We start from the raw sequence: 26,685 nt of genomic DNA, 5'->3' as shown, positions 1-26,685 counted from the left end.
GGTGATTTGGAGGCCATTTGCATTATATACGTTCCTTTGCCAAAAGCCTAGTAAAACAAGCCAGTCTCGTTGGCATTGAAACCTACTCTTCCACCTAATGCTTTTCCTGTAACATTTCCTGATCTGCAGGACCTGCCTTAACACTGTTTATAATGTATTGCCTCTTGAAATGTGCAAGCCAACTAGCACTGGTGGATCAGGGTGTTAACATTTTCCCCATCTGGGTAACATGACTCTCAGTTTTGGCTTTCAGCTCACAATAATGCTCTCCTATCCTTTTTTTTTTTCTTCATCTCACAAATCCACAACTTCAGCTGCTTTCACATCTCATTGCTTCACCACACACTATACAAGTTACTATTAACACTTTCTTGAGTGGCTTCATCTACAGACCAGTGAGTTTCTTCCTCCTTTTGGATGTGCTAGACTGTTGATTCATTAACAGTGAACTCAGAGTTAATAGCAGTATGACTCATGACTGAATGAAGCCCATCTATCTAACATATGCATTTTCTTTCAGGCACGTCACAGCCTTCTCGGCAAGATCTAGGATGCTCCCCTGCTGTGGCCCTGAGCAGGCTCTGTCCTCTGGTGACCGTAGGGGAATGGGCTGGCTGACTCCCAACCACAGGTTGCCTCTGCCTCTGCCCTCCAGTTAGGCACCGAGGTGGCAGTCCTGTGGGCTCTTGGAATTTAGAGTCTTTAACAGTCTCGCCAAACTGCCAGGCCCGTCTGGAACTGCACCCAGTGGTGGGAGGTCAGGAAATGCTAGAAAGTCCTGCCGGGATTCGGTCTCTGGGCCCTGCCCTTTGCCTTTGGCAACTTTTCCTCATGCCCTTTGCGGGTGTGGGCTTAGCCGGTGTGCTTTTCTGTCCCAGGTTCCAGTGCTGCGCCACAAGCCTCAGGCCGAACGGTGCACATTTTGCCATGGAGGAGCGCGGAGCCAGGAGAGCCCTCCACATTTCATACCACACTCCCAACAGCACACAAATCGTCCTTCATGGGCAACTGCCCCAGCAAGCTTCTCTCTTGCCCTGTGCCCCCACCCTCCCACACATGTGCTTCTCATCCGGCTGAGATCACCCTGCACCTCTCCTTGGCCCTTTCCCCAGGCATTTCTGCCTGGATCCGGGCCTTTGCCAAATGGGTGGTATCGGATCGGGCAACCTCAGTGCTCCTCTCTGGTGGCCCCGGGGGGACTCTCCGAAGGAGCCGCTGCTCTCTGCGTGTGCCTCATAGTGTCTGTCCACTCGGGAATGCTAAAGATCCCTCCTCCTGGACACACACTGACTCTCTTCCTCCTTTGTTGTCTAATCAGGTAGTCACCTCTGTAAGGCCAGGGCCATCCAGTCACCCTCCAGAGCCTTGTTTAAAGGAGACTGAGCTAAAGGGGTGCCTCGGTGGCTCAGTCGGTTGAACATCCGACTCTCGATTTCAGCTCAGGTCATGATCTCACAGTTTGTGAGTTTGAGCCCCACATCGGGCTCCCCACTGCCAGTTCGGAGCCTGCTGGGGATTCTCTCTGTCTTGCTGTCTCTGCTGTTCCCACATGCTCCCTCTCTCAGAAGAAAGAAATTAAAATTTTTTTCACTTCAAGAAAAAAAAACTGAGCTGAAGTCACCAGGGGCGTGAAGGAAGGGGATATCAAAAGAAGACCATAGAAAAGCGTGCAAAAGTCGGGACTTCCAGAAAGGGGCCCCCTTAGGGGTGAGCACATACCATCAAGATAAGATCTAGGTCTCTGGCGACAGAAGTTGTCGCACGTTTGGGAGCATCCTGAGCCTCAGAAGGGAAACTTCTATTCCAAGAAGGTGGCTTGGGCAAGACACCACAGACGCCTTCCATGAACTCCTTACCCAAAGGCGGTACAGCCCTGTTGGAGGCCTCCCGCTTGTCTGCAGGAGTGAGGCAGAGGGGCAGCAGGTGTGTCTAGCCCCGCCACTTCCTGCCCCTGCTACCAGAGAGGGTGAGGAAGGAAGAGCTTGATGAAGGCCACGGACTCAGCTCTCTAACCTTATGAAGTCAAAGAAAAAGACTCAAGAGAGAAAGGCTTTTAGGGAGTCTGTCAAGGAGAAATTCCCCAGCCACACCTGTTGGTTGCAGGTCCTAGAAACAAAATTCCAACGCCACGAGTTTTGCCACTGCTGCTGCTACTGCCGCCGCCGTGGGGTCGAAGTGAGAGGCTTCCGCCCCCCACCTTCCTTGCACGGTCATTGCTGAAGACATCAGCCTGGAGAAGACACAGCACCGCAAGGAAGATGCAGCCGCAGGGTTGGAGGATACAACGCAGACGACCTCAGACAGCGGTTCCCCCCGGCGCGCCCCCTCTCACAGGGAATGCACTTACTTCGCCATTGGCCACGTTCCCCTTGCAGATTCCAGAAACTACCAAATTAGCAGTCACTGACCTGCCCTACTTGTCTGTTTGGCCCCAATCCTACCTGCCCCTTTACCTACCCCCACACCAGATCTCCATCACGAAATGAGACGCAGAGTGTCTAACCGTCCTTTTGCTATTCCTACCATCGCTCTTTATAGATTCTGGCCCATCTTTGGGGTTCTGCTTAATAATGAGAATAGAGGCCCTTTGCGTTCCAGTTCCGCAGTCACAGTTGCAGGATCTTCTACTTCGCTTACCACCTCCTAGCACCTTCTCCTTCAGGCCTGCCCTCTGGAGAGCCGAGTCACCTACATCTATGTGTGTGGATTCTCTTCCCTTTTTCTTACAGACTCCTCTTCAAGTCTCTCTCACTAGTGTCCCCTGTCTTTACCAGCCAGCTCATCACTGCTTCTGCAGTCACCCTCAATGGCCCAGTCAGCCCATCTGCGGACTGGACCTCAGAGGGTGCTTTGGACTTTGGTATGACGGCCACAGACAGCACTCTGCCTTGCCAGGCTTTCATCCCCAGGTCTCCACCAGGATCCAGCGTGAGCTCCCTCCCACGTGACCAGGCCGCTCTCAGCGTGGAGCAAATAACCCCTGCAAAGGCCACAGCTGCCACCAACCCACCTGCTTAGATGGCCAGCGGCCCTACCGGAAACTTCCCCCTTCCTTTTGGGGCAGGGGTCACCCTTTAGCTGCAATTTGGGAGCCTATATGGGCAGCAATAGGAAGCTACTCTCTTCAACGCCCCTGTCTTTTCTGGCCCACCCACCACTGCCTCTGCAGTAGCCTCACTCCAGGACTCTTCAGACTCACCCTCCAAGCCTGCCTTGGACTATGATGAAGTCAATATAGGTAACATCCTCAATTCCCAGCCTGTTGATTCTGGTCTCTTCTTGACAGCTTTAACAGCTCTTTCCCTTTGGGAATCCTGGCAGCCCCAGCAGGACCTCCTTCCTTAGCCCGAACTGCGACCCTGGAACCCAACGGCAGTCAGCTCTGGGGAGTCCGACGCTCCCATATTCCAAATTTTACATCTCTGTCAACACCCAGCCAGCTTTTGGTGACACTTCAGTTGTTTTCCCCACTGGCACGGCCGCTCTGTCCTGCTCTGGAGCTGCCGCCGACACGCACAGCACTGAGAACTGCAGCTCACCTTCTGCCATAGCACTTCAGACCCACTTGGGGTTACGGGGCTTGCGCGCCCTTTGAGATCGTGGCAGCTTTGGGGTCAGTGTGTATGTCCCAGGCTGCAGCTCCTTGCCTGGAACACTCAGCTTTGGAGCAAGACCCTGTGGGACACCCAGCGCCATAGCTCGTGTTGGGGGACGCCGTCAGCCTATTGCATCCCTGTTGCAATCGGAGAGGCCAGCACTGTAGACGGCAAATCTGTCCTTGGAAACGCTTTCCTTCCTACCTATAATGAGGGCACCTAGAGCCAGCCCAGCCATGACATGCCTACTACTACTGGAGGAGAGAGCATCACTGAGGAGGTACATGTGCCATAAGACATTTGTGTTCAGATCACCTGGGACCCCTCCAACAGGGTACGTCTATTGCAGTCAGTTGGACTCCATAGCTCCGCCTGGGGGCCTTTACGTTCCTATCTGCAGTCAGGGCTCCTGGGTCCTACCTGAAGGAGTAGGTGTTTTGCAATGGGAGGGGCCAACCCCCACCCCATAACTGTGTTTGGATTGCTCTTCCTGCATCCTGTCTGAGCACCTGGAACCCATCTAATCACGGAACCCTGTTACTATTGGAGAAGGCTGCACCACTGAGAAGAAATGCATCCGTGCCACGAGACCCTTCTGTTCCCACCCTCCAGCAGACACTGAGCATCCACCTGGCCAGAGCACATACATCTACTGCTGTCTGAGGGGCTGGCATCATACCTGTGACTGGAAATGCAAATGTCAGAGCACCTGAGGCTCACGGTCCAAACACAGGTGACACGGTAGAAAAAGACAGTGTCATACCTGCACGTCTGGATATTTCTGTTCCCACTGTCACACTGAGCGGCTGGGGCACTCATGGTCAGAGTACATCTGTTGCAGTCTCAAGGGACAGCACCATAGAATTTTAAGAGGATTCTCTATTTTCCCCTTCATTCAGAACATCTGGGGTCTGCCTAGACAGAGTACTCTCTTTGATGTGGAGTATGAACACCACTAAGGAAGTAGCTAAACTTCAGCACTTTTGCTGCTGTCTTTTAGAGCACAGCACGCAGCTCTCTTGCCTTGGGGCACCTTCGTCACCTGTCCAGGTTTCTTTAGAGACAGAAGTATTGGATCACCAACCCATTCATTTTCTTCTCCTGAAAGAAACACTATCTCAGCAAAAGCTATCTAGAAATGGGGAGGGACCCCTAATTGCCACTAACGGGAAGAGGCTCGGCCCTTCCAGTTATGTCAAACAAACTTAACCCGCACTCTGTTCTTCTAGAGCAAGCTGAAGCCCGATAGCTCGGGGCATTCGTGTACGTGTAAAACGGCGTAGTCTCAGATGAGGCTGATCAGAAGTCAACACGCTGGCCACGAGAAGTTATGCTGTGGAAAGAAGAAAGAGATCAGTAAGTATCAACCATGTCCTCCCTGGTTGCAGCTGTTAGCCTGGCAGACTCAAGCTGCGGGCCAGTTTTCCTCTATTCTTGGATGGGCAGGACCTCTTGCTGCCTAAAGCTGTCTTCTTCTGCATTTGCCTCAATGAGCCCTTTCTTACCAAGATTAAATAGTATATAATATGACATGTTTTATATATATATATATATATATATATATATATATATATATATACACATATATATGTATATATATACACACACACACACAGGTGTGTATAGTCATATGTAATATATGTATATTATCTATGGTGCAGGCTTCTCCAATACACATGTAGTATTTTATCTTATATAAGGATATACCACATCCTATTTGCTGAACCACAGAACTTTGAAAAGTTAAGCCTGGCTCAACACATCACCACTCATACAGGTCAATTTTTCCTCCACAGTTGAGTAAAAGAACAAAAATGTGCGAGCAGCAGATTAATTAATGAGAACAAGAAAAAAAAAATATATATGGATGTGGTATAGCCACACTTTACTATTGCATCTGCCAATGTCTGAAACAAGGAAGTGAAGTTCAGAGGAGACGCGGGTGCTGCTGTCCCATCACTCTGATTTCACTGTAGGTCGGGTCATCCCTAATGTACATTCAGAAAACACATTTAATAATTTATAAAAAGAATTAAGTGTCTCGTCGGCGTCTTTCTCTTTAATCTGGACTTGGGCGATCATTCCCACACAGTCACTAACTCTACTAGAGAAGAAGGATGTGGCATCTGGGCTCTCACACCTAGAAGAACAAAGGAAGAAAAAGCTCACTACTGCTTTGTAATTATTGGAAATTTTAGGTCTAGAATGTCTCATATTGTATAGGAGTGTTTTCATGCTCCATAAAAATTCAGAGAAGAGTCTCTTTTCCAGGGAATAACAAGATATAATAAGTCTTTTTGGAAGAAATAATTGGTCTGGCATTACTCTAAGTCCCTAAAATAGCAAATTACAATAGTTATAGTATCACCCAGTCCTAGCTGACTGTCGAGTCCTTGCTGTCTTCAGTAGACTTCATTCTTAAAAACGTAGTATTTTCTAAGACAATTCATACTATAAGAACTATCTAAAGCTGGGGAAAAAAGAAAAATACAAGTGTTTTCTTCATCTTTTACATATTATTTTATTAAATATTTAGTCAGTGATGATTCTACACTAGACGTTGTGCTGCGAGAGCCTAATAACATAGAGTTTCCCCAAAGGAATTTACAATATAGTAGAAGAGACAGAAGAATAAGACTGGAGGGGTTGCTGATAGGGATTTGGGAGCAGGTAAGAAAGACATAAAACTAAGAATACCTATTCCTCAGAAACCCCACCCAAAAAAGAAGATGAGGGGACTTTCAGTTCCACATTTAAGGAGTCGAGAAGTCATTACTCTATCCTAATAAGGAAAAAAGCTGAACAGACTAAAAAATCAACCACTTTTGGGGTGCCTGGGTGGCTCAGTCAGTTAAGCATGTGTTGATTTTGGCTCAGGTCATGATCTCGCGGTTTGTGAGTTCAGGCCCCCCGTCGGGCTCTACACTGACAGTATGGAACCTGCTTGGGATTCTCTCTCTCTCTCTCTCTCTCTCTCTCTCTGTCCTACCCCCACTCTCTCTCTCTCTCAAAATAAATAAATAAACTTAGAAAAAATCAGCCACTCTTCTTCGATCTGTGAGAGAGGTGAGGACCCAGGGCAAACAGCTGTCCAAGGTTGGGGAGACAAGTGAATATGGGGAGTCGTGGTTTACCAGAGCAGAGATTCATGAGTGGGAACCACTGTGGGAACCAGTGCCAGGGTGGAAAACCTGAACCGTTGTTGACAAATTACTGGAAGCACAATGTGGACAAATCTGTAAGTTAAAAACTCCTGGAGAACCTCCACAGGGAGGCCCCTGCAGTGAGTAGTATTTCCAGGAACTTGACCAGGTCCCCATAGTCAATAGCAGAGAAAAATCCCCTTGTACTCTGATGTGTGTGGGGTGAGGAGGGAATGAGGAGTTATTTTTGAAATATGCCAGAGCACTCTGTTCTTTTTTTGATATGTTTAAAAAGTCTTTTTTAATGTTTTATTTTTGAGAGAGAGAGAGAGAGAGAGAGAGAGAGAAAGCAAGTGAGGGGCAGAGAGAGAGGGAGACACAGGATCTGAAGCAGGCTCCAGGCTCTGAGCTGTCAGCACAGAGCCTGACGTGGGGCTTGAACTCACAAACCGTGAGATTATGACTTGAGCCAAAGTCCGACACTCAACCGACTGAGCCACCCAGGCACCCCAGAGCACTCTGTTCTTAACAAGGCCCACCCTCCAGAGAAACTAGTTAGCCAGAGCCTAAGTGATCTGAACAAGGAAAAGACATAACGCCAGTCGGCTCCAGCCTTCCACATTACTGGAGAAGAGAATACCCCGTTCCAGTCCACTCTAAGCCTTCCACGTGGGAGAAGGGAATTACCCAACTCCAGCCCATTCCAGCCATCCTGTCCCACCTGAGAGGGGAGAAAAAAGCTGAGGAACACTTGTGAAGTTCACCGGGCAGAAGCACGGGCTTCCTAAAATCCTGACAACTGAGGACTCTAAAACGCTCCTCTTCCCCCGACACGTTACCACCACATTACTAAAGGCCTACTTACAGCAGCACCGTGTTACCCAGTGCCTCATGTTCACCTATCAAGGAGACATTACAAGGATTACTAAAATAAGGCATTACAAGAAAACATTACTAAAAGGCCAAACCAAAACCAAAACCAAAAGCACCCCCCACACACAGCCTGAAGATAGAAAGCAAGCAACTGAACCAGAACTGGTAAGGATGTTAGAATTATCAGATCCAATTATCAATAAAACAAGTATGATTAATATGCTAAGAGCTCTAATGGATCAAGTAGCCGGCATACAAGGACAGATGCGTGATGTGAGCCGACAGATGGAAATCCTAAGACAGAACCAAAACAAATGCTAGAGATAAAACGCTGTAACAGAAATGAAGAGTGCTTTTGCTAGGCTGACCGGCAGACCAGACACAACTGAAGACAGAAATCTCCGAGCTTGAGGATATCTCAATAAAAACATACAAAACTGAAAAGCAAAAAGAACAAAGACAAAAAAAAAAAACAACAACAACAGAATAATCAAGAAAGTGGGACAACTAAAAAGGTGTACCATACACACAATGGGAGTACCAAAAGGAGACAGAAAGAGAGTAACTGAAGAAATATTTTAAACAGTGAGAATTTCCCCAAATTAAAGTCAGACACCAAACCAGGGATCCAAGAAGCTCAGAAAACAACAGGCCATAAAATTACGCTTAGACATATCATTTTCAAACTGCAGAAAATCAAAGATAAAGAAAAAATCTTGAGGGGCACCTGGGTGGCTGAGTAGGTTAAGTGTCTGACTCTTGGTTTCAGCTCACTGCTGGTAAGTTCAAGCCCCGCATCCGGCTCTGTGCTGACAGCTCAGAGCTTGGAGCCTGCTTCAGATTCTGTGTGTATCTCTCTCTCTGTCCCTCCGCTGCTTGTGCTCTCTCTCTCTCTCTCTCTCTGTCTCAAAAATAAATGAACATTTAAAAAAAAAAAAGAAAAAATCTTGAAAGAGGCAGGGTGTGGGGAGAAAACACCTTACCTAGAGCAATAAGGAATTACATCTGAATCTCCACAGACACCGTGCAAACAGAAGAATGGAGTGAAAAATTTAGTGTTGAGAGGAAAAAAACACAAAAACCCACTAACCTGTAATTCTACATTCAGTGAAATTGTGCTTCAAAAGTGAAGGAGAAATAAAGACTTTCTCAGACAAAAATTGAGGGAATTTGTTTCCAGTAGACCTGCTTTGCAAATATATATATATATATATATAAATACACACACACACACACACACACATATATATATATATATAGAGAGAGAGAGAGAGAGAGAGAGAAGTTCTTTAGAGAGAAGTAAAATAATATAGGACAGAAACTCAGTTCTGCTCAAAGAAAGGATGAACATCAAAGAAGGAATGAGTGAAGGTAAAAAAAAAAGCTTTTATTTTTCTCATTCTTAATTGTTCTAACAGATAACAGTTTGTTTAAAAATAATAATAATTTGATTATATGGGATTATGTTATCTATCTATCATTACACATGCTTGTATATAGATGAATGATGGGAGGGAGTAATTTGGATTATTTGTTATTACAAAATACACTACCTGTGAAGTGGTATAGTGTTACCTGAAGGTAGACTTGGGTCAGTTGTAAATGTATATTGCAAACTCTAGGGCAACCACTAAGAGGGAAAAAGAGAAATACACCTGTTATAAAAAAAAAAAAAAGAAGAAATGGAGTAATATAAAATGCTCAGTTGAGGCAGGAAGAGAGTAGAAGACAAAAAACAGGAACATAGAACGAGGGCAATAAATAGGAAATCAGTAACAAATAAAGTAAATGTTAATCCAACTATATAAAAGGTGAAACAAAATGGAGTCATTTATGTCAAGGAGTTTTAAAAAGGAGCCTTTAACAAAATGGGCTTTAATGCAGGGCCTCACCAAGTGGAACCGTGAACTCTTGAACTGGGCCAAACTGCAAATATTCCAAGGACTCCGCACAAACACCTACAACTGGCTACAGAAACGACTTGTTTTTGCTTAGTGATAGCTTTAGCAAGGAATTACGTTTGGCCAAGATTAGTTTTCTGCTGCCAACACCAATAAAAACTCTTTGTAAACATGTACATGCATTCCTTTTGTCTTTCAAACACCCCTGTTTCTCCTTAGTGGGACACTGTTTGGGTTGCTACCCAAATCTGGGTACCCCAAATTGTAATTATTTGATCCCAAATGAAGGCTTTTGCTTAGTTATTGCCTCCTAACATTTTTCAGTTGGCACAGGAGTAATCACTTTTAACATCAATGGTCTAAATTCATCAATTAAAAGACAGAGATTGTCAAAATGGATCAAAAACCATAACCCAAGTGGATGTTGTCTACAAGAAAAGCACTTTAAATGTAAAGACACATATAGATTAAAAGTCAATGTATGGAGAAAACTATACCATGCTAACACCAATCAAAAGAAAGCAGGCGTAGCTATATTAATTTCAGACAGAGCAGATGTCAAAGCAAGGAAAATTATCAGGGATAAGGGGCATTATATAATGATAAAGGGATCAATTCTCCAAGGGCACATAATACTCCTGAACATATATTCGCATAGCAGGAACATGCTATACCACAGGAGGCAAAAACTGGTAAAACAGTAAGAAGAAGGAAATGAATCCACTATCATAGTTGGAGGCTTTAACAAACCCCTCTATCGGAAGTGGACAAATCCAGCAGGCAGAAAACCTGTAAGGACAAAGTTGAACACAAATGACATAATAGATTCACTAGATATAATTGATATCTACAGACCACCTCATTCAACCACAGCAGAATACAAATTCTTCTCAAGCTCACATGGGACATTCAACAAGGTAGACCATATATTGGGCCATAAAATGAGCTTAATAAATTTAAAAGATTATAATTCCTACAATGCCTGCTCTTAAACCACACTGGAATTAAATTAGAAAATAATAACTGAAATGTAACTGGAAAATCCCAAAATACGAGGAGATTAAACAACACACTTGTAAATAACACATAGATCAAAGAAGAAATATCAAGATAGGTTAAACAATATTTTGAACTAAATGGAAATGAAAACACAGCTTATCAAAAATTTTGGGATATAGTGAAAGCAGTGCCTAGGGGGAAATTTATAGTATTGAGTGCCTATATTCAAAAAGATGAAAAGATCTAAAATCAATAATCTAAGTTTCAACCTTAGGAAGCTAGAAGGAAAAGAGAAAATTAAATCCAAAGTAAGCACAGGAAAAGAAATAATAAGAATTAGAGCAAAAATCAATGAAATTGAAAAGAGGAAATAGAGAAAATCAGTGAATTCAAAAGATAGTTCTTTGAAATATCAATAAAATCAGTAAGCCTCTAACCAGACCAACTGAGAAAAAAAGAGAGAGAAAGAGAACACAAATTACTATTTGGCTGAATTTAAATTTCCTAAAATGTTGTGAAAGAATTTTTAATATCCGTTCAAGAGAGTTACTAATCCATTGTATTCTTTTCTTGTTAAATTCTGGTGTTAGAGTAATGCTGGCCACACAGAGCAAGCTAGGAAATATTCCTTTTTCTGTGTTTTCTGAAAGAATGTGCAGAAGAAGAACACTGGCAAAATTTCTTCCTTATAGGTTTGATAGAATTTTCCAGTAGACCCATTTGAGCCTGCAGTTCTTTTCCTGGAAAGGTTTTTGTTTTTGTTCTTGTTTTTTTTTTTTAGTTGTTTTTTTTTAACATTTATTTATTTTTGAGAGACAGAGAGAGACAGAGCGTGAGTGGGGAGGGGCAGAGAGAGAGGGAGACACAGAATCCAAAGCAGGCTCCAGGCTCTGAGCTGTCAGCACAGAGCCTGACGTGGGGCTCGAACTCACAAACCGTGAGATCATGACCTGAGCTAAAGTCAGATGCTCAACCGACTAAGCCACCCAGGCACCCCCCAGAAAGGTTTTTTTTAGTCCCTTATTATCCTTTCAATATCTGTCAGATCTGTATTCATGCTGTAGTTTTATTCATATTTGTAGTTATTTGGGTTTTAAAAAAAAAAAACAAACTTTATTGAGATACAGTTCACATGCTCCTACAATTTACTCAATTAAAGTGTATATAGTTCAATGGTTTGCAGTAGAATCACAGATATGTGCAACTGTAATGGATAAACTCATGCTCCTGTGTGTCTCTCTCCTACTTTTATTTACACTGCCACATTACTTCTGACACCAGATGGGTAGGTTTTCTACATACTCATCAGGAAGTTCTCCAATTCTCAGCAGAGTCCTACAAATTTAGCTCAGTTGTGACACTATCCGCTAGGAGATAGTGTCAGATCCCTTAAGGGCTCAGTCCCACAAGACTGCCTCTGTTTCAGGTGCCAGTCACAAATCCCAGGTTGTTACCCGTGCTTCTGACTGACTGGCTATAAACTGGAGGTTCCCGTGACTTTCTCCAGAGGTTCTATTAATTTGCTAGAGCAACTCACAGAACTCAGGACACCAGTTTACTTACTACTAGATTACCACTTTACTATAGAGGATATTAAAGGATATGAATGAATCGCTAGATGAAGAGATACACAGGCCAAGGTCTGGAAAGGTCCCAAATACAGGAGTTTCTTTCCCTGTGGAATTTGGGTACACCACCCTCTAGGCACATAAATGCATTCTGATCACAAACAGGGAAGCTCGCTAAACCCTGTCCTTCTTGGGTTTTTAATGGAGGCTTTGTGACATAGGCATGGTTGATTTAATCATTGGTCATTGGTGATTGAACTTGATTTTCTCCAGGTCCTCTCCCCAGAGGCAGGTGGAGGGACTGAAAGTTTCAACTCTCTATTGACATACTTCCCCCCCATCCTGAGGTTACCTGGGGGTTTTCCAAAAGCCACATCATTAACATGACAAAAGTCGCCTTTATTACTCTCCTTACTTAGGAAATTCCAAGGGCCAGCAACCATCACCAAGATCAATTTTAGATTTTTTTATCACCTCAAAAAGAAACCTCCTACTGTTCAGCTACAACCCTCTCTCTCCCTACCCCTTCAAGTTCTAGGCAACCGCTAACCTACTTTTTGTGTCAAGAGAGTCCATGTTCTGGATACTTCATATGAATGAAATCATATAATATGTGGTTTTTTTGTGATGGTCTTCTTTCACTTAGCGTAATGTTTTCAAAGTTCATCCATGTTGTAGCATGTATCGATGCTTCGTTCCTTTTTATGACTGAATAATGTTCCATTGTATGAATACACCACATTCATTTATCCATTTATCAGTTGATGGACATTTACATTGTTGATACCTTTTGGCCATTATAAATAATGCTATAATCATTCATATACAGTTTCTGTGTGGACATATGTTTTCATTTCTCTTGTGTCCATGCCTTGGAGTAGAATTGCTGGGATATAGGATAACTCTTACGTTTAATATTTTGAGCAACTGACAGACCGTTTTCCAAAGTGTCTGCACCCTTTTACATTCCCACTAACAGTGTTTAAGGCTTCCAATTTCTCCATATTCTCCCCCACATTTGTTATCTTCCTTTCTGATTCTAGTCAACCTAGTTGGTATGAAATGGTATATCATTGTGGTTTTGATTTGCATTTCCCTGATGACTAATGCTGTTGAACATCTCATGTGCAAATTGGTCATGAGGGTACTTTGCCTATTTTTTGATTCTTCTTTTCGTCTGTTTTTTTTTTTTTAATTGAGTTGTGTTTCTTACATGCATATGGAGACAAGTTCCTAATCAGATATATGATGTATAAATATTTTCTTCCATTCTGTGGTTTTTCTTCTCAATTTCTTGATTATATCCTTTAAAAAGCACAAGTTTTTAAATTTTGATGTAATCCATTTTATCTGTTTCTTTCGCTTGTGCTTTGATATCTTACCTAAGAATTCTTGGCCAAATACAACAAACAAAAGGTCTTGAAGATTTACTCCTATGTTTTCTCCTAAGAGTTTTATCTATAACGTTTTTAACTCATTTAGGTAGTTGATCCATTTTGAGTTAATTTTTGTATATGGTAAAAGATAATGGTAATGGTAAAGGACAATTTCATTCTTTTGCATGTGGCTGTACAGTTAGCTGTTCCACCACCATTTATTGAAAAAACTATTTTGCTCCTATTGAATGGTCTTAGCACCCTTATCAAAAAAAAGTTGACCATAGACATATGGGTTCATTTCTGGACTCCTAATTTATTCCATTATCTATCTATCTACCCTACACCAATACCACACTGTCTTGATTGCCACTGCATTGTAGTAGCTTTTGAAATAGAGAAGAGTCTATTGAGCTTTTGAAATAGAGAATAGAGTCTTACGCTGTGCTTCTTTTTCAAGATGTTTGGTTAATTGGGGTCCTTTGCAATTCCTTATGAATTTGAGAATCAGATTGTAAATCTCAACAAAAAAGACAACTGGAATTCTAACAGGGATCATGTTGAATCTGCAGATTGGTTTGGGAAGTCTCACCACCTTAAATCAAATCTTATTCATGAACAGGAGTTGTTTTTCATATTATTTATATCTTTCAAAATCTCTTTCAACAGTGTTTTTGCAGTCTTCAGAGTATAAACAGGAAACTTCTTGTTAAATTTATTCGTAAATATTTTATTTTTATGATGGTATTGAAAATGAAATGGTTTTCTTAATTTCATTTTTTTTTATTGGTTCAGCATAAGTATATAGAAAGATAATTGATTTTTGTATAGTGTTTTGTATCTGGTAATCTTGATGAAATTGTTTATTAGTTTTAATATTTTTTTAGTGTATTGGAGCACCTGGGTGGCTCAGTCAGTTAAGCGTCGAACTTTGGCTCAGGTCATGATCTCGTGGTTTGTGGGTTTGAGCCCTGCATCGGGCTCTGTGCTGACAGCTCAGAGCCCAGAGCCTGCTTTGGATTCTGTGTCTCCCTCTCTCTCTGCCCCTCCCCTGCTTGCACTCTGTCTGTCTCTCTCTCAAAAATAAATAATAAACATTAAACATTTAAAAAAATATTTTTAGTGTATTCCTTTAGATACTCTCTATATAAGATACATATCTCTGTGGATATAGTTTTACTTATGCTTTTTCAATTTGGATGGCATTTTTTTTCTTTCTCTTGCTGAATTGCCTTGGCTAGAGACTCCAGTAAAATATTGAGTAAAAGGGGTGAGAGTGGACATTCTAATCTTGTTCCTCATCTTAGGGATAAAGCATCCATCTTCGACCATTACGTACACATTTGCTGTGGGTTTTTTTGTCCATGCCTTACCAGGTCGAGGAGATTCACTTTTATTCTTTGTTCTTTTCTAACGAAAGGATGTTGGAGTTTGTCACACGCTTTTTTCTGCATCTGTTGAGATGATCATGATTTTTTAAAAACTATTGATACGGTGTCTGGCAATGAATTAATTCTAATTGACATATAGCATTATATTAGTTTCAGATGTACAACATAATGATTTGATATTTATATATATTGCAAAGTGATAACCACAAGTCTAGGTGAGATCATCACCACACAGTTATAATTTTTTTTTGTTGTGACAAGGACTTTTAAGATATACTCTCTTAGAAAACTTCAAGTATACAATATAATATGATTAACTATAGTCATCATGCTGTACATTACATATCCAGGATTTATTTATTTTATAACTGGAAGTTTGTACCTTTTGACTACCTTCACCTTTACTTATTCTGCACACCCTCAACCCCTACCTCTGACAAACACCAGTCTGTTCTCTTTATATAGGAGTTCAGTGTTTTTTGGATTTCATGTAGAAGTGAGATCATAGTGGTGCCTGGGTGGCTCAGTCGGTTGGGCGTCCGACTTTGGCTCAGGTCATGATCTCGCGGTCCGTGAGTTCAAGCGCCGCGTTGGGCTCTGTGCTGACAGCTCAGAGCCTGGAGCCTGTTTCAGATTCTGTGTCTCCCTCTTTCTCTGACCCTCCCCTGTTCATGCTCTCTCTCTCTCTCTCTCAAAAATAAATAAACGTTAAAAAAAAAAAAAGAAGTGAGATCATAATGCTATTTGCCTTTTTCTGTCTGATTTATTTCATTTAGCATAATGGCCCCTCAAGGCCCATCCATGTTGTCACAAATGGCAAGATTTAATTCTTTTTTTTTTTAGGGCTGAATAATATCCCTATCCATTCATCTTCTTTATCCATGAATACATTGACGGACACCTCGGTTGCTTCCATGGGTTGGCTACTGTGAATAATGCGGCAATGAACATGAGGTCAGATATCTCTTCAAGACAGTGTTTTCCGTCTCTTCGACAAATATCCAGAAGTGAAATTGCAGGATCACGTTGTAGTTCTGTTTTTTTTTTTTTTTTTTAAGTTTATTTATTTATCAGAGAGAGAGAGAGTGCGAGCACAAGTCGGGGAGGGGCAGAGATAGGGAGAATCCTAAACAGGCTCTGCCCAGGCAGCGAGGAGCCCAACACAGGGCTCGAACTCACGAACTGTGAGATCATGAACTGAGCCGAAGTCAGACACTTAACCAACTGAGCCCCCCAGGCGCCCTTCTATTTTTTAATGTTTTGAGGAATGTCTATAATTGTTTCCATACTGGCTGCACTAATTACATGCTCACCAATTATGCACAAGTTCCCTTTTCTCTACATCCTCTCACCAACACTTGTTATTCCTTGTCTTTTGATGACAGCCATTCTGACAGGTGTCAGGCGGTTTTTTTTTTTTTTTTTCTCATCGTGGTTTTGATGCATTTCTCTGATGATTAGTGATGTTGAGCACCTTTTCATGTACCTATTAAAAAAACGTCTATTCAGGTCCTCTGCTCATTTTAAATCATACTGTGTTTTTGGTATTGAGTTGTACAGGGTCTTTATATATTTTGTATATTAATCTTTTATCAGGAATACGATTTGCAAATACTTTTTCTCATTCAGCACGTTGGCTTTTCATTTCATTGCCTTCTTTCTTCGGTGCAGAAGCTTTTTGGTGTGATGTAGTCCTCCTTGTTTATTTTTGCTTTTGTTGCCTTTGCTTTTGGTGTCAGATGCAAAAAATCATTGCAAAGACCTTATCTTCATACAGATACAAACACAGATATTTATGTCTATATATCATCAGCATCTATGTCTCCATCTCTAGCTGTACCTATATCTCCGTATATCATATGAGTGGAATGGGCCAGTTAATATTGGTAAGTAGTCATTTTCAGCCAGGCCCCTAAAAGCTGGTTATGCAATTATTACAAGATATATTGCAGTCCTTGGCTTTTAAGCCAGGGTGGATACTGTACCCACCTGAAATGCATCTCCTCTCCTTCTCCCAGAGGGGATAAGATCACTCATAGACAGCTGTGCTGTCAGCTACAAAGCTCAACTGGAAGAGAAACGCCCAGTATTGCTGTGCAGATAACTGTTGGTCTCTGCAAATGTAGGGTAAGAAAGAGAAACAAAAGACATGCAGATCATACAGAAATAAAGCTATGTTTATTCAGAGATACATGATTTACAGAAAATACTATGTGGATGTAGAAAACTCAAAGGAGTCTGCAAAGAAACCACCAGAAGTAAAAAGTAAATTTAGCAAGGTCTATATCCGGATGTATATGTATATGTATATGTATATGTATATGTATATATCATCCATATATCTATATAGTGTGTATATTTTACGTGTGAGTGTTGTGTAGATACAGATAAACAGATAAATGTATTTTCCATGTACTACCAATAACCTATTTAAAAGAAACCATTTGGGGGCCACTGGGTGGCTCAGTTGGTTGAACATCTCTTAATTTTGACTCAGGTCATAACCCCAGGGTTGTGGGAATCAGTCCCAATGTAGGCTCTGAGCTGAGCATGGAGCCTACCTAAGACTGACTCTCTCTCTCTCTCTCTCTCTCTCTCTCTCAAATATAAATAAATAAATAAGAATAAAGAGATCATTTAAAATAACATTTACAGGGGGCCTGGCTGGCTCAGTCTGTGGAACATGCAACTCTTGATCTTGGGGTTGTGAGTTTGAGCCCCATGTTGGGTATGGAGATTACTCAAAAATAAAATTAAAAAAAAAAACATTTACAGGGGCGCCTGGATGGCTCAATCTGTTAAGCATCTGACTTCAGCTCAGGTCATGATCTCAGAGCTCGTGAGTTCAAGCCCTGCATCAGGCTCTGTGCTGACAACTCAGAGCCTGGAGCCTGCTTCACATTCTGTGTCTCCCTCCCTCTCTGCACCTCCCCCTCTCGCACTCTGTCTCTCTCAAAAATAAACACGAGAAAAAAATAACGTTCACAAATCCCGTAAAATACTTAGGAATAAATTAGCAAAAGCTGTTCAAGACCTGTGCACACAAAACTACGAAATAGTTGAAAAGTTTCTCTGTACAGGGCCAGATAGCAAATAATATAAATTCTGTGGCTCACATATAGTCTCTATCACATATTTTTCTTTGCAGCTCTTTAAAAATGTTAACACAATGCCTAGTGTGTTAACAGGCTTCAGCTTCACAGGCTATGAGCTGAATTTTGCCCACAGGCTGTAATTTGCTGACCCTTGCTTCAAAACATAGCCGGAGAGAAAATTCAAAACACCTAATTTTATACAGATCTGTCCCATGCAGTGAACTGCAGAAATTAATATTGTTAAATTGCCAGTTTCGACCAGGATCCTGAAAACTGGTCTATGGATATGGGTGCCCTTGGGGCACAAGGCTTTTTTAAGCCAGGATGGATCCTTTACTCATCTGATGTGTATCTCCTGTCCCTGCACAGACAGCGATGTGGTTGGCTACAAGGATCTGTAAGAAAAGAAATGCCCTATGGGGATATGCTGGCAATTGGGGTCTCTTCCCAGCATCTTCTCAAGAGCCTGGAGCCCAGTGTAGCCAAGGGTCCACTTAAGAGGTGAACCAATCCAGACGCCTAGTAGGCAGCCCATGGGCTCATTACAGGTGTCCTAAGTACCCCGAGGACTATAAGTAATGGTAATACATGACGCCTACCTGATAAGGAGGCACCACAATCCGGTGGCTAAATTAAGGAACTCTGGAATCAGACGGACTGGGTTCAAATGGGGGCTCCGCCACCTGTACAACCTGGGGAAAGTGCTGTTTTACCAAATTGACAAAAAGGCCGTGAAGAGGACCTGCCTGCTAGGAAGAGATGTGGAAAGCAGCATCCGGGCTGGCGGGGGCATCTTGTTTCCGCCTCAGAAAACCTCACTGCCGGACGGGGATGCTGTCGGCTCGTACTTTCCCCGGCTGCGGGACGCGGCGAGGCGCCAGAGCCGTTCGTTCCTGGAGGCCGCGGTGTCGGGAGCCTGAACTACCTGTATGGGGATGAGGGAGGGAAAGCGTGTGCTCCACGGCTGTTCTTGCGCCGCGGCTGCTCGGGTCTGTCCTCCCCCACTTAGCACTGGCCCGCTGCACCCCCCCGGCCCCCTCCACGGCGCAGTCGGTCACCCGGCGAGACGGCACCGCCCTAACCCTCCCTGTAAGCCGCAGCCCCCCGTGGGAGGATCAGGCTTGCTCCCGCCTTGGGCTTTGAGGCCCTTCTGCCTCCAGGGACCCCAGGAGGAAGGGCTGGCGGGCTCACCGGCCTGGCTGCCGGATGCCCCGAGAGCCTCCTGAACAGCTCCCACCTGGCGGGGCCCTTTTGGTGCCCAACGTCTGGAGCTAGGTGAGGGAAGGCTCGAAGCCCAAGCGAGCCAGCCGGGCTCTGGCCGTTGGACCCCGCCCTTTGCCCTTAGCCGCTAGTTCTTCGCGCCCTTGGCTCGCGCACCCTTTCTCTGTCATCCGTTGCGGTGATGGAGCCCAACGTTCGCCGGGCAGCGCGGCCTTGGTGGTGGAGGGGCGGGAGCGAGGAGACCCCCTCGCCTGCGTCTCCCCGCGCTCCGAAGGTTCCGCAGCGCGCACCTGCTCTTCGCTGCCACCTCCTTCCTAAGGCTGACACCGCTCGCGCCTTCTGCCCCCACGCCGCACCGGCCACCAGCGCTTCCCCGGGCTGGCTGGGATCACAGCGCCGACCCTGCGCCCCTCCATTATTAATAAGGACAATAATGCTATAGACATTATAATAGACAAGCTATTCTTGTCTTTCTAGATAACTTCATGAGTCAACATTAATGATCTGCTGGGAATGGCTCACTTTTCAAATGTGTTTCAGAGACCATCTTAATTCTCTGAAATTATAGATGAACCACAACTGCAGCCACTGTCCTAGCAGGAAACACAATTTGATAAGTGGCTGTTCTTTTCAGACAAATATATGAACTTAGATGAAATAGAATATATTTCAGGAAACGCCATTAAAAAAAAAAACACCACGAGATAGACAAAAAGTTCTGCTCTCCTGGGTTAGAGAAAGAAAGACCAGAGAGCTTTCTGAGACACGCTGTGGGCTTTTCTACCTGCTTTCGGGCTTCTAGGCATCCTTCCTCCCTGACATAGCTTTGTCCAAAATCTGCATCTTACCCCTGACTAATCAAACACTTATAACATCACTATGCTCATGCTGAACTCTTTAAACACTAGTGAAGAACAATAAGATGATGACCATTCATTCTGGAGTAACGTTTACTTGGTGTCTGAGGGACATTTTCTGATATGTACATAAGTTTGTATGTATGTTGGGGGGAGGCTCCCCCCGCCGTTGGGACTGTCATGGTTAAATGAGACTCACAATTGTTTCCCAAAAATGTTTGTGATTTTAAAATTTCTTTGATCTAAGAATTATCCTTCTAATTGACTGCATTTCTTCCCACCAAGGAACTCGCATTCCCCTCTGCAAAATACAAATTGCTAATGTACTCACCCCTTGCCCCTGAACACATTAGTCCGACAGTTTGTTCTCATAAATAAAACTCTTGTCCTGATAAGTATTGATTGATATTTCCAGATCGCCACCTCAGGGAGCAAAATGTACACATGTAGGCTCTAACAGTCTCCAAGAAAAGTCCTGCGATCAGGGGAATGAATGCAACGGGTCTTTATTTGTCCTCGAATATCTCCAGTTCCCGCAGGGCAGGAGCAATCAGTGAAAACAGCTGGTTCTGGAATCACAGGCTTCTGCAAAGTTGTCTCTGATTTACATGAGCTGTGTGAGTTCTCACTCCAAGTCAGATGACTTCCTGTTTGTTATTTACCTACTCATCTTCAGAATGATTTCTGCTTCTTTCTCTTTGTCTTTTGGCTTACTTTGCTTCTTCTCTATTATTTTGAAATTTTCATTCTAATATTAATTGCTGTTATACAAAGTATATTCACAAACATTTTTAACAAATCCATATGTTTACGAAGTTAATGTGAATATTCTTTATCTAAGTTCCCTGTTCCTCTCTCCTATTTCAAGAATCCAAAGAGTAAACAGTGTCATTAACTGGTATATATTCTTTAAGAAGCGCTTTTCAATTAAAAAAAGAATATTGGCTTTTATTCATTTATTACTTCTCAGTGAAATCTCCCTTAAATCTCTACTTGACCTTCTCGTGGTAATTCATCTTGTACCCCTCTATGAGATGTGTAAGATTGGTGTCCACAGAAGGCTGAAAGATCATTGCTGGTCAGCTCTGTGTCTCCATGGGCGGTTCCATGCCCCAAGATTTCGGTTCCAACCGAATCTTTCGGTTTTTTGTTTGTTTGTTTATAAAAAGTCTATTGTTTTCTACTAAAAACATTGATGTCATCCTTACATTTTAGTTAAATTACATAAGGCATTTAACATACCAGGAGCAACTTTGATATGGCTTTCAAAAAAAAGATAGTTCTTTATTTTTTTTTTTAAGTTTATTTATTTTGAAAGAGAGTGAGTGAGAGAGCAGGGGAGGGGTAGAGAGGGAGGGAGAGAGAGAATCCCAAGCAGGCTCTGCACTGTCAGCACAGAGCCCGATGTGGGGCTAAAACCCACGAACCCACGAACTCAGATCATGACCTGAGCCAAAATGGAGAGCTTAACCAACTGAGCCACCCAGGAGCCCCAAAAGAAAGACAGTCCTTTAAATTAATCTAATCACCAATGCTTTGGAATAAACTCCAAATTCTGGATTACTATAAAAATGGCTATTGTGTAAAATGTTTGATTATAATATGGTAATGTAATGGTAATAACTGTAAATTTTAATAAATAATATCATGTAAATCAATAAATATTTCCCTCCACATTCTGAGGGGGACTTATAACTACTGGGTTGTACTTAGAACTTATCAGTGGAAAGGGCTAATATACCTATTTTTTAAAGATTATACTTCAAGTTTATGCTGATATTTTTGAACCAATTTAGAAATGCAGAATTTCTACTCAATATTTATGGTTTTATATTTGCATCTACTATTACTTTAAGCTAATAACTTTTTTACAAATAAAAATTCTAATAATTTTGTTAATGTGATAATATACAACAATTTAAGATTTCTTTGAAGTTTTGGGGCACCTGGGTGGCTCAGTCGGTTGAGCGTCCAACTTCGGCTCAGGTCATGATCTCACAGTCCGTGAGTTCGAGCCCCACATCGGGCTCTGTGCTGACAGCTGGGAGCCTGGAGCCTGTCTCAGATTCTGTGTCTCCCTCTCTCTCTGAACCTCCCCCGTTCATGCTCTCTCTGTCTCAAAAATCAATAAAGGTTAAAAAAAAAAAGATTTCTTTGAAGTTTTAAAACCTTTTTATTTTAGTGGCACCCAGGTGGCTCTGTTGGTTAAGTCTGACTTCAGCTCAGGTCATGATCTCACGGTTCATGAGTTCGAGCCCTGTATCAGGTTCTGTGCTGACAGCTCAGAGCCTGAAACCTGCCTCGGATTCTGTGTCTCCCTCTCTCTCTGCCCCTCCCCTGCTCACACGTTGTCTCGCTCTCAAAAATAAGTAATAAACATTAAAAAAAATTTAATAAATAAAACCTTTTTATTTTGAAACATTTATTTTCAGAATAGTTTTAGTGATAATACAGAATGTTCCCTATACCTGTCACCCAGTATCTCCCATTGTCAACATCTTCTATAACCATGTACATTTATCCAAGCAGGAAATTAATATTGGCTTAATGCTATTTAATACATTGCAGACCTTATCTGGTTTTCTCCAGTTTTTCCACTAATATACTTTTCTGTTCCAGGATTGTCTTTCATGACCTGTATACTTTTGAGGAATAGTAATCTGTATCTATCTATCTACATACACATATATATTGTATGTATTATATGGATATGTATAATAATATATATTAGAGAGAGAGAAGGGGGCTATATAGAGGCTATATGTTCTAATATATATATATAGCCTCTATTATAGAATAATACTCGGGCATCTGTGTGGCTCAGTCAGTTAAACATCCAATTCGTGGTTTTCGGCTCAGGTCATGATCTCACAGTTTGTGGGATCAAGCCCCACATCAGGCTCTGGGCTGACAGCACAGAGCCTGCTTGGGATTCTCTCTCCCTCTCTCTCTGGCCCTCCCCTGCTCACACACACACACATACTCTCTCTCTCTCAAAATAAATAAAATAAACAGAAAAAATAGAATAATACTCAATTTGGGTTTGTCCAATGTTTTCTCATTATTATTTGATGTTATATATTTGGGGGAAGAACGCTACACAGGGGAAGTGTCTTCACCTCATTATATCAAGGAATGCGTAATATAAACATGATTTATGTCCAGTGATAACAAACCTTGATCACTTAGTTAAGGCAGTACCTGCCAGATTTCTCCACTGTAAAGTTAATGTTCTTCCCCTTTCATATTGTTTGTTACATACCAGTCACTATGCCCAATCCCCATGGGAGACAAATTAGGCTTTGCCACCTGGAAGAGAGAAGTATCACATGTTTAAACAACTGTAGTCTGATTAGTAAACATTTTGGGAGAGTTATTTTGAGACTAAAAATATTATAAGACCCTTTAATTTTTCCATTAATTTGCAGCTGGAAACCAATTCCTACAAGGCTAAAAATGTATTGTTGTTCATAAGTAAAATCCTAAGTATCCCATATGCAAACACTGTTGAAAGGATATTTAGCTTGATAGAACACTGAGCTAACACCAAAAATGAGTGTAATATAGGCTTACTAAGACCAGATCTACAAGTCAAAGCGAATTTTGTTTGATTGTATGCAGATTTACCACTACATTAAAGAAAAGAATGCCATAAGCGCTACAGATTCAGACAAGTATTATTGGAAAAGGGAAAAGAGTAAAGATATCCTAATGTATAATGGTACAGAAACATTTCTTTTAAAGATATGTGTTTAATTAATCCTATTGTATTTACATTTTCCATTTTAAAGTTCTTACATTTATGTATCTTAAGAATACATAATACAAAAATACACAATAATATAGCATACAAAGTTTAAATATCTAGTAAGAAGTTGCTGTATCAGAGGATGGAAACATTTTTCTCACACGTGTTTGTCTTTTTTTTTTTAATTTTTTAATGTTTATTTATTTTTGAGAGAGAGAGACAGAGTGCGGGAGGGGCAGAGAGAGGGAGGCAAAGCAGGCTCCAGTCTCTGAGCTGTCAGCACAGAGCCCGACATGGGGCTCGAACCCACGAACCGCGAGATCATGACCTGAGCCCAAGTGGGATGCCTAAGAGGTAGGATGCTTAACCGACTGAGCTACCCAGGTGCCCCTCACACGTGTTTGTCTTACCCTTATTAATTGCCACCAGTAGTAGTTTTAATGATGTTCTATTTAATAACATTTCTGTAATAGAAAAGTAAACAGTACAGAAAGATAAATAATTTCAAACACTTATTTTTCATATTTTTATGTTAAACTAAAAACACAATTTAGAATACATTATTATGGTTTTGGGAGGTCTGGTATGGCAGTGCCCTGGCTTGGCGCTCTGCTTCGGGCCTCAAGCGTCCGCCCGATAGCGAACACCTGAATCCTCAACTCTGCCTTCCCAGGTGGGGTCAGGTACTTATTCGCGTCCTTTGCGCCGCGACCGCAGCCCATCAAACTCGCCCAGCCCCATAAAAGGTCGGGTCGTCAGCTCAGCGGGAGCCTGCGCCTGCGCCATCCGAGGACCGATGGGAACTCCCCAGGCTCCCGGGAGCGGGGTTGGGTGGTCCTTGTGGGCGGCGGGAACGCGGAGGTTTTACGATTTTAGCGCGCCAGACTACGTTGCCCGAGGCTACTGCGCTCAGGCCAAAGAAGCCTGGGATTACACTTCCCGAAGGCCGCGGGGGCAACCTGGACCTCAGCCTCCACCCCCCCCCCCCGCCCCCGCCACTGTTTCGTGATTGTTGGCGCGGCAGAAAACCGACACCCGGCCTCGTGGAGAGAGTTCTGCAGAGTCAGACCCGCCCACAGGGCAACGTGGACCTCTGTGAAGGGGAACAGTGAGTGTGGGGCGTGCGGGGAGCGGCGAGCGGTCGGGCCGAGGCTGCCGCATCCCCGGCGTGCGTGAGCCTGAGCCGGAACAGCTGGGGGTGGGAGGGGGACTGTGTGGTTTGGACCAGGGGTGTGCGCCCGCCAAGGCTAGGAGGGGTATCATTGTGACCCGTGTTCCAGGTTCCTGCGGCCCCTCTCTCCTCTCAGCCACGTGGTCTGTCCTAGACTGGAGGCCCCCAGAGTGAGGTCGGTTAGGGAGCCCCTGAATGAAGCTTCCCAGCAGGACCCGCCGGAAAGCCCGGAGCTGATCTGGAGATGGGAATTTAATTATTTTATTTTATTTTTTAATTTTTTAAATATTTATTTTTGAGAGAGAGAGAGAGAGAGAGAGACAGCGTGAGCCGGAGAGGGGCAGAGAGAGAGAGAGAGGGAGACACAGAACTCGAAGCAGGCTCCAGGCTCTGCACTGTCAGCACAGAGCCCCATGCGGTGGCTGGAACTCATGAACCAGGAGATGTGCCGAAATCCGAAGTCGGAGGCTTAACCGACTGAGCCACCCAGGCGGCCCAAGAAAAATAGCTGAGATATGGGAGCAACTCAAGCATCCATCAATAGATGAATGGATAAAGAAGATGAAGTGTACATATACAATGGAATAGTATTCATAAAAAAGAATAAAATCTTGCCATTTGTGATAACATGGATGGACCTAGAGATGATTTATGCTAAGTAAAATAAGTCAGAGAAAAACAAATACCATATGCTTTCACTTGTATGTTGAATATAAAAACAAGACAACAAGCAAACAAAACAGAAACAGACTCAAAAATAACAGAACAAACTAGTGGTTGGCTGGCAGTGGGGTGGGGTGGGGGGAGGATTGGTGACAGACATCAAAAGGTACAAACCTCCAGTCAAGTCACAGAGATGTGAAGTACAACATAGGAAATATACGCAATAATATTCTAATAACTTTGGTGGCAGGTGATAACCAGACTTATTGGGGTGATTGTTTCATAATGTGTAGAAATGTCAAGTCACCGTGTTTATGTGAAACTGACATTATATGTCGACCACACTTCAATTACAAAAAAAAATTTCCAACCAAAAAAAAAAAAAAAAAAAAAAGAATGTAGGAGTGTCAGGAGGAGAATCTGTTCAAAGCAGAACTGTGTAGCCGGATATTAGCTCCAGATCAGCGTCCCCAGAACGAAGGCCTAGCCAGAAAGCATCCTGCTGAAGCTCTAACTGTCTTCCTTGAAGAAGTGCTGTTGGCTCGGCATCCAGCTGTGTGCAGCTCGGTTCACTGGGGTTCGGCTTTATCCAGAATCCCTCTGTTCTCCAAAACTTTATGTGAGGGTGGCTGTAGCATAACGTGGAAGCTGAAATGGAGGGACAAGAAGGCTTACTGGCTGAAGCTATTGGGAACCCTAAAACCTCCTTTTCTTCTCTCAGCTCTGGGTTTTCTAGAGTTTGAACTTCTCTACTAGAGGAATCCCCAGGAAGACTGATCGGTTCTTACGTTTCTAAAAGCATAGCCGTTTAAGTTGTTACTCCTTGAAATACTGGGATTTTTACACTACGTAGATATTTTCTTTTCTTTTTAAAAAATTTTTTGATGTTTATTTTTGAGAGAGAGAGAGAGAGAGAGAGGCAGAGGTAGGGACAGAATCCGAAGCAGGCTCCTGGCTCTGAGCTGTCAGCACAGATCCCGACGCGGGGCTCCAACTCACGAACCGTGAGATCATGACCTGAGCCGAAGTTGGACGCTTAACCGACTGAGCCACCCAGGCGCCCCTAGACTCCGTAGATATTTT

At 43.0% G+C, this 26,685-nt stretch overlaps 1 long non-coding RNA gene across 1 annotated transcript; it reads right to left on the bottom strand.

Moving 5' to 3' along the window:
• Nucleotides 1-4,457: 4,457 nt before the first annotated feature.
• Nucleotides 4,458-17,439, bottom strand: LOC128778034 (uncharacterized). The gene is made up of 2 exons (XR_008423357.1): nt 16,837-17,439; nt 4,458-4,929 (listed from the first exon to the last, which is right to left on the bottom strand). It is a non-coding gene; the product is annotated as an uncharacterized LOC128778034 (long non-coding RNA).
• Between the last annotated feature and the right edge of the window lie 9,246 nt (nt 17,440-26,685).

The sequence above is a fragment of the Panthera pardus genome, unplaced genomic scaffold, assembly GCF_024362965.1.
Source record: "Panthera pardus isolate Hobbes unplaced genomic scaffold, ASM2436296v1 HiC_scaffold_18, whole genome shotgun sequence".
In the NCBI taxonomy this organism is placed as follows: domain Eukaryota; kingdom Metazoa; phylum Chordata; class Mammalia; order Carnivora; family Felidae; genus Panthera; species Panthera pardus.
The sequence above is the reverse complement of the archived record's forward strand: the minus strand, read 5'-3'. Positions and strand labels throughout refer to the sequence as shown.